General features: G+C 33.9%; 1 pseudogene; it reads left to right on the plus strand.

The window, feature by feature from the left end:
• Positions 1-7,686: 7,686 nt before the first annotated feature.
• Positions 7,687-8,575, plus strand: LOC116551130 (annotated as a pseudogene).
• The last annotated feature ends 1,064 nt before the right edge of the window (positions 8,576-9,639 follow it).

Here is a 9,639-nt window from a genome sequence, read left to right on the forward strand (position 1 = left end):
AAAAAACATCTTGAATCATGCAGTATGAGACTTCCAACTTTGTTTTTCTTTTTCAGAATTGTCTTAGCTATTCTAAATTCTTTATATTTCCTTTTACATTTTAAAATCAGTTTGTAAATTTTGGCAAGCATTTTCTTTTATAGTTCAGTTTAGATCACTTTGGGGAGAACTGAAATCTATCCAATAGTGAGTTTTCCAACCTATGAACACACTATATCTATCACATTATTAGGTCTTGTTTAACAAAGCAGGTCAATATTTTACAGTTTTCAGTGTTCAGAACATGCACATACTTTCCTAGAATTGTATATAAGTATTCATGTTTTTGGTGCTTTGTAAAAAATTTCAATTTCAAATTTCTAGTGGTAATCAATAGAAGTACTATGGATATCATAATAACTACCTTATATCCTGAAATTTTGCTAAACTAACTTATTAGAAATACCTTTTATAGATTATTTGAAATTTTTCTTTATAGACAATTATAGACTTTTTCTGCATAAAAGAACAGTTGTATTTCTTTCTTTCCAATCTATAAACATTGTATTTCTATTTCTTATATTATTGCACTGGCTAAAACATCTAGTATTAAGCTGAATGGAAATGATGAGTATTGATACCACTGTGTTGATTCCAATTTTGGGAAGAGGGTATTATATATTTCACCATGAACTATGTTAGTGTGTAGCTGTGCTTTTTTTCCTTTTCTTTCTTTCTTTTTTTTTTTTTTTTTTGAGACAGAGTCTCACTCTGTCCCCCAGGATAGAGTGCAATGGTGCAATCTCAGCTCACTGCAACCTCCACCTCCCAAGTTCAAGCGATTTTCCTGCCTCAGCCTCCTGAGTAACTGACATGTGCATGCCACAACACCCGGCTAATTTTTTGTATTTTTAGTAGAGACAAGGTTTCACCATGTTGGCCAAGCTGGTCTTGAACTCATGACTTCAAGTGATCCACCCTCCTGGGACTCCCAAAATGCTGGGATGATAGGCATGAGTCACCACACTCAGCCAGCTGTGCATTTTTATTTTTATATTTTTTCAGGTTCAGAATAAGTTTTAGATTGGCTATAGAAAAACAATCTATAAAACAAATTGATAAATAGGACATTAACAAAATTTAAAATTTCTACTTTGAGAGAGAAAATGAAACTATCACAGACTAGACAAAAATGCAAATATATATATTTATATATTATATATTTACCTAATATATATAATATATATTTATTTATATTATATATATGTTATAACATATATATGTCTAAAGGATCTATTTAACGTAATTATATATATAAAGGATATACATACATATAATATATATGTAATATACGTTATATATATGTATACATATATATAATTATGTAACATAATTATATATATATAAAGGATATATATATACACATATATATGTATATAACATATATTTAATGTTATATATATATCCTTTATATATATACTTATATATATGTTATATATATACACTTTATATATATATCCTTGATATATATACTTCATAATGTATATATATTATATAAATCCTTTATATAGATATTTATGTATATCTATATAAATATCTATATAAAGGATATATATATTTATATACATAAAGGATATATAACATATATAAGTATATATATAAGTATACATGTAAAGGATATATATAACATACTATATATATATACTTACATAATATATATATTATTTTATATATAACCTTTATTTATATATATATATATATATATATGTATATATATATATATATAAGTATGTTAAAGGATTGCTACCCAAAACATATAAAAAGCTCTCCTAACTCAATAACAAGTAAATAAAAATCTAGTAAAATTTAGACAAAATCTAAATAGATGAAGATAATATAAACAGAGGGAGGACAGTCAAAAACATAACAGGCTAAATAACTTAACAGAGAAATGCAGATAAAACCACATTAATATGCCACTAAATAGCCACTAGAATGAAATGATTAGCATTAAAAATAATAGTACCAAATGAAAGGTGAAACTGTAGAGTAACTACAAATCTTATGTAATGCCAATAGGAGTTTAAAATCGTGCAACACTTTATAAAACTGTTTGCAGTTTCTAATATAGTTATGCATATATTTATATATTGTATGACACAGCCACCCTTATGCATTATGCAAGAGAAACAAAAGCATATGATGATACAAATCTTATGTGTGAATGTGGACAGCAGTTTTATTCATAATCACCAAAAGTTGGAAAAATATGAAATGTCTATCAGCAAGTTAGTAGGTGAGCTAATTGTATATTATACATGTAATGGCATATTATTTGCCGTTTAAAAAATCAATGACATGGAGTAATCTCAAGAGCATTGTGATGAGTGATTCCATTTATATGTTATTCTTGAAATAACAAAATTATAAGGGACAGAAACAAATCAATGTTTGCTTAGAGCTGAGAATGAGGGAGAGGGGTTCACTAAAAAGTAGCAAGAAAGAACTATTCTATATCTTTATTGTGGTGTTAGCTGCACAATTACATGTGTTTCTCAGAATTCATACATCTGGCCAAAACGTGTATTTTATATATATATCTTATATATACACTTTACCTCAATAAACTAAAAAAGAAAATAAAAAAAACTAAATAAATTTAAAAACTCAATAAAAGAAAAAAGAAAAGAAGTGGTTCAAATTGCAAAGTCCAGTAGGCAAGGTCAGTCTTTTTTTTTTTAACGCTGCTTGGGGGGTGTACCCTATGCCATGTTTTGTGATAAATTCTAGGAAAACAGTAGTGAATCAGATAAAAATGCGTGTTACTATGGAACTTGCATTCTAATGAGGAATAAACTAGTGATAAACACATAAATCACTTAAATATATTGCATCTTCCATGATAAGAAATGCTATAAAAGTAAAGAAGAAAAGGGGATAAAGAAGATGTCAATTAAGCAGATAAGTGTGAGAGAATCATGTGGTCATCTGGAATAAAAAAGGTACAGGTAGAGAAAATAGTGTATGCAAAGGCCTTGAGTCCTGGCAGTTTCCAATAATAGCATAGAGGTGATTGTGATTGGAATATAGTGAGATAATTTTTAATGTATCTATACATATTCCCATACTCTGCCAAAAATAGTTATTGTGAATATGACATATATATTATATGGTGAGTTAGATGGTGATGATGATGATTGATAGATACAGATAGATAGATACATGATTGATGATAGATAGATAGATAGATAGAACATTTATCTTCTCAAGACCCTCAGTTCTCAAATTTTAGATCCCACTAACATATCCTTAAAACCATGAAAATAACAATATAGAATTTTGATTTCCTTTTCCTATGCTACAAACGCAGGGTTTGTGGTGGTTGTTGTTACTGCTATTTTTGTTTTTACCAAATGCTTTCCAAAGACAGAATCGTAGAGCATATCCTTTCCTCCTTATTTCATTTTTCATTAAGTAAACATTACCTTCTAATACCACTCTGTTATTTATAAATATAATATGAATTCTCATATTAACTAATTAAATCAGTGAATTCTTTTAAATGACTGGATAGTATTTCATGGCACCAATGAATCACCATTAACTCAACAAGTTCTCTGTAGATGGGTATTCCATCCAGCATGTGCAAATTTTTATGTGTGTTTGAGTGTGTTTGCTTCTGCTAAAAATGCTGCAAGAATACTTTTGTCCATTATTCTTTATTTACTGAAATTATATTTCTATGGGTAAATTTCAGGAATGACCATGTAGAAATGCATATGTGTTCTACATTTCAATACACGTCCCCACTCTCTAATTCATATCTTCATTATGTAATAGTAGTTTTCATATCACATCAATGTGGTATGAAAACTCATGTCACATTTTAACAATTGCCAGTCTAATGAGTATAAAACAATATCTCATTACTTTAATTTGGATTTACTTGGCTGTTAATATTTTTGGAAATATTTGCAATTATTTGGACATTCTCTTTTCATAATCATATCAGTTGCCATTTTTTTCTCTTAGGATATTTGTATCTTCCTGTCAATTCTTGAGAGCTCCTTAGATATTTTAAATGCCTGCATCTCAAGCCCCACCCCTCATGACTATATGGTTTGCTTATAGATTTTGTTTATATTTTCTAAATAAATATATATGCTCATATAATTTATAAACTTTTAAATTATAACTTACGTAATTTATAATTTAATTTATATACTTTTAAGATAGATGTAAAATTTACGTAGTTTAATGCACCTACTTGGATACTATCTGTATTTTCAGAAGTTCCTCTAGCTTCTAAACATTTTCTAGCATAATTTGCTTTACTGTTTTATTTTTCATATTTAAGTACTTTTACTCATCTCTAATTAATTGATTCACATTCTTTGAGGTAAGTTTCCAATGTTTTACAAGTATAAATTAATTCTATGTTTTAAATATATAATTATATTTAATATTACTAATATATACTTATATTTAATGGACAAAAATTCATATTTCATTTTGCCATAAATTTATCTTTATTTACTTTGAAGATTTGTCCTTTCTTAATATAAAGCTTTATGATTTTTGAAAAAACATATCTGGGAGAAGTAATTTAATATAAGTAGGATTATTTAAGAAGGAATTCAGGAAGTCAAAGGGAAAAATGGGAACAGTGGCACATAGGAAGTATAAAAAGCCCAAACAAGCTGTATTAATGAATCACTTACATCTATGGGCACCTAGGGCTAGGTCCTCCTGGAATGGGTTGAATTGTGCTTATCTTGTTTTAGATTTATGTCCCCTGAAAGTGGAGAGGCCACAGTATTTTCCCAAAAAAGGCAAACTGCCAAGGAAGTCTTTCCAGTTGAGAAGATGAGAGAGAGATACTTAAGGTGGAAAACTGTGCATGTGACTGCGGGTGAACTCAGATGACTGCAGGAGAACTCAGGAAAGAAAAAAAAAAAAAAGACAAATGGCATCTGCAGAACTTTCTATGTCACTTTTTACAGTATATAACTAGATTGTTCTTCGAATATTTTCTGAATATTCTTGCCCCTAACTAGTTGAGTTTAAAGTATTTTCCACAACCTTTCAGTAAACACAGTATTTTAAAATAAAGAAAGGAAAAGATGCATAGTGAGCCCATATAAATCCCATTAAAGATGCCCAGTGAGCTAAACGGTATGAATTCTAACTGCTAAAAGACTGTCAGGACAAATGTTATGCCTGGCGTCTCAGGTTAACTTGGTTACTACAAGGAATCTAAGAAAAGCAAGAATGATGTCCAACATTACTTGCATCTATATTCTCGTACTATTCAGTATCTCTTGAGCTCAGACTCTATATTCTTCTTTTCCCACTTTTTCAAACTATTAAACTGTGCTATCCTGAAATTAAAGAATATTATCTACAATTTCCTAATATCCTTAGTCTTTTCTCTGAAGGAGTGCTTCCTCTTTTTGTTTTAGCTGTAAACTGAACATTCAGTATGGAAACTATTTTCAACCCTTCAAAGTAGAAGATATTTGTTTTTCTTCATGCCCAGGCATATATTTCATATAGTTTGTATCCATTCATGCTATTTATATCTCCTTTTTTAAACTATTTTCCTTTCCAAAATGTTTTCTTCCAACTTGCCTTAAGGCATACATACCTTGTATTTGGGATAGATACCAGATGCCTTACATGACCTTCTTAACCTCTTTTACCTTATGCAGGACTTCTGGGTTATGTTTAACACGCTGAGTGAATAGTCTTGGGAATAAAGGGGCTTGTTCTCACTGACTCACACTGTGGTTGAGGTTCCTTGACACACTAATCTGTTACACTATCCCACAAATAACTGTTAAAAAGGTGTCTAGTTACAGTTGGTTTCTCCTTAGTCCCATTTATGTCAGATATTTCATTTGTTTACTATTCCACCAAAGAAAGGAGTAGCTGTGAGTCTCTTCAATTCTATGAAGGCCATATTCTACTTAACTTTTTTTTTTACTTTAGTTTTAGGTTCAGAGGTACATATGCAGGTTTGTCATATAGGTGAACGGCATATCACAGGTGTTTGATGTACAGATTAATTTGTCACCTTGGCAATAAGCACAGTATCTGATAGGTAGTTTTTTAATCATCTTGATCCTCCCAACTGCCACCCTTAAGTAGGCCCCGTGTGTGTTGTTTATTTCTTTGCGTCCATGTGTACTAAATGTTTAGTTACCACTTACTAAGCGAGAAAAAGCAGTATTTGGTTTTCTGGTCCTACCTTAGTTTGCTTAGGGTTACAGTCTCCAACTCCATCCATGTTGCTGCAAATAATACAATCTCATTCTTTTTTTATGACAACAGTATTTTATGATATATATGCATCACATTTTATTTATCCAGTCTACCACTGAAGGACATTTAGGTTGATCCCATGTCTCTGCTATTGTGAATAGTGCTGCGATGAATATATGCGTGCATGTGTCTTTATGGTAGAATGATTTATATACCTTTGGGTATATACCAAAAAATGGCATAGCTGGATTAAATAGTACTTCTGCTTTTGGTTAAGGAATCCTTTCCTCTATCAATTTTTAAAAATCCAGAATTTCTTTCATGTTTTATATATTTATAAAATCTTCTATATTTACCCTGATTGGGTTTTATAATCTGCCATTTTAGGCACTTTTCTGCCATGTTCATCAACTCAAATGGCTTCTCAACTTTTAAAGACTTTCATAATGACAATCGGGTAGCTTGAATTGTTGTAGAAAAATAGCATAACCAAGACTAACCACAGATCTCAATTGCGAATTTAACATTAATTATTCCATTTCTAACACCCCTCTAGCTAATGATGTGGATGTTACTAACTTTAGTTGTAATTTCTCTCCTCACTTTCTGTAATCTTGTCAGGCCACTTCTCAGGTCTGACACATTTTATTTCTTTTTATTCCGTGATTCTCTTGATTCTTGGCTATTTCTTTATGCTCCACTAAATTTTTTTCTTCTCAGTTCTCTTTGTTGGCTCTAACTCCATTTAGCCTCCAAATAACACCTGTTTATGGGATGACTCCTGGTTCCTCTTCTCAAGCTATAGATTTTCTCTGAATTTTTCTCTTTCACTAACACAGGTATATATGCTATTCATACCAATGATTTTTAAATATAAATTTTTTCTGATCTCTTAACTAAGGTATAGAGTCATACATTCAACAATCTAATTGAAAACTTGATATGGATTATCTTATAGCTTTCCAAATTAAAAATGTCTAAATAAAAAACCTTCATTATCTAACCTTCAAAAAGATTCCTCCTTCACTCTCCTCCATCTGTGGAAATGTTTGATGCCATGCTCTTGTATTCAGAGCAAAATTATAGGAGTCAGTCTGAGGTCTGATTTTCTATCCACTCACCTTATTAATGTATTGAAAAAAACTGAGGCTCTAACTTTAAAGTGTATCTTGAATCCATTTAGTTTCTCAATATCTTCTTCGTTAGTGCCCTAAATCAACCCACCATGATCTTACACCTAGACCACTGCAACAATTTTCTAAATGATCTCACTACTTCCCTGCTGCCCCTTTGTATCTACTTTCCATATAACAGTAAGACTTTTGAAGTATTAAATAGAACATATCCTCTATCTGCTTATTAGACTCCTGTTAAAAATCAATCGAGGTAGATCCTGCACCTGGCCAGCCCCACCCGGCCTTCCCTCTGGCCCACCTGACCTCCATGTGTCTCTCTTCCTCCCCACCTCGTGGCTGGTAGCAGACCTCCAGCTTTGGTTCAGCGGACTGGCTCTCCCAGAGCAGCTGCCCAGGGCCGACTCACACCCCTAGGCCTGCCGACACCTCCCTGGGGAGCCTCCCTGGTCAGGGCCAGACATTCAGTACCCGGAATCCCTCTCAAGCCATCAGCATCAAGGAGGATAGGTCCTCAAATCTGCCTGCGCCGGAGAGGACCATGGCTGGCTTGAGTAAGGAACCAAACCTCTGGCGGCCCTTCCCCACTCCCCACTTGTGTCCGCACAGCCTTCACCACAGAGCAGGTCAGCGCCCTGGAGGGCGTCTTCTGGCACCACCAGTACCTGGGCCGTCTGGAGCGGAAATGCAGCTCTCAGAGGTTCAGATAAAAACCTGGTTTCAAAATTGCTGGATAAAATACAAGCCAGATGCAGAACTCCCAGCTAAACAGCCCCTTTTCCGCGTCTCTCCTCGCGCCCCCGGCTTTCCACTCACCGTCTTCTGGCCTTGCCAATGACCTGCAGCTGCTGTGCCCTTGGTCTGCCCTGCCAGGGTCCGAGGCTCTGATGCTGCCGCCTGGCTCCTTCTGGGGTCTCTGCCAAGTGGAACAAGAGGCCGTGGCTTCTGCTTGGGCTTCCTGCTGCGGGTAGCCTCTGGTGTACCACCCACCAAGCCCAGGAAGTGGCGTGCAAACGCGGGAACTAGCCTTGTCCACCCGGCCCTGGGGCCTGTGTGCTCTGCGGGAGACACGGATACATTTTGAGGGAGCGCCTCTGAGTCCGTGCTTTCCACAGACGCCGTCTGTGGAGATCGCACCTGGCGCCTACCAGGAGGACGCAGCTGTTCTGTTTACGTCGTGGCGGCACCTCTCACCCTGACCCACACAAATGTTGTGGACATGTCTGGAGAAAGTATTTATTAAAGCCACCTCTTCCCTGAAAGTTACCAAAAGGATCCGTTTAGGAAGTGAATGAAAGGTCAGTGAACAGAGTCAAACGCAGAAGTGGGCTTGTCGTGGGTAGGTCTTTCAGCATATGATAGAAGGATACTTGTTTTTTAAAAAGTGTTGGAAAAACTGGTTTTCTAGTTGGAAAAAGTAAAGGTTGTAAGCTTTGTGTGTAAAAAGAAAACCACGAAGGATGGGAAGGGAAGAAAAAAATCAATCGAAATGCAAAATACTTACTTTGACTTACTGGGCTCCGCAACAGTCTGTTTAGCACTTCCTGTTGTTTATTTTGTTTATAATGTTTTGTTCTCCTTAAAGTTCCTCAAAAATGCAAACGTATTTCTGCCTCTCTTTGCCTCTTACTCTAAGACCCGCAAAAGCCAGATACTGCTTATCATTTAGATGTTACCTACTTGGAGAGTCCTTGCCTAATGACTCAATCTAAAATAGAATGCGTTTTATTTTTGTACATTTCTCCAATACAATTTTTCAAATGATTTCTTACTACATTGCTCTTTAATAGTCTGTAACAAATTCACTTAACAATCAAGGATTTGTATATATAAGAAAAAAAAAATTCCTTCTGCAATCAGAGTGATCTTACGCAAAATAATTATTGTCAATACAAAATTCTAAAGTTTCCTTCTCTAATTTTTTCATCTTTATCCTCAAAAGCTAATCTTGGAGGATTTATTTGTGTTAAACCGTGTGTTTGAGTTGGATTGATTAGTACATTAGCAGCTGTCCTGGGTTGTGTATTAAAGCATGGTTCATATGTTTTAAGTATGCTTGATTGACCAGCTGTTTATTAAAATATATAGGATAGTATTTCCACACCAAGGCAGAAAGTACATCTAGCATTTATAGATGAAGATCAGAATCTAGAACTGGAAATAAGACCCAAGGCAGCTAATTTCTTAGGACCTCTTCAGGGTAGCACGGTCTTGTCTCTTTTATCTGTTTTTCACCATAAACTTGTGTGTCACTTATATATTC

This window comes from Sapajus apella, unplaced genomic scaffold, assembly GCF_009761245.1.
Source record: "Sapajus apella isolate SASKATOON/1434 unplaced genomic scaffold, GSC_monkey_1.0 scaffold9, whole genome shotgun sequence".
NCBI lineage: Eukaryota > Metazoa > Chordata > Mammalia > Primates > Cebidae > Sapajus > Sapajus apella.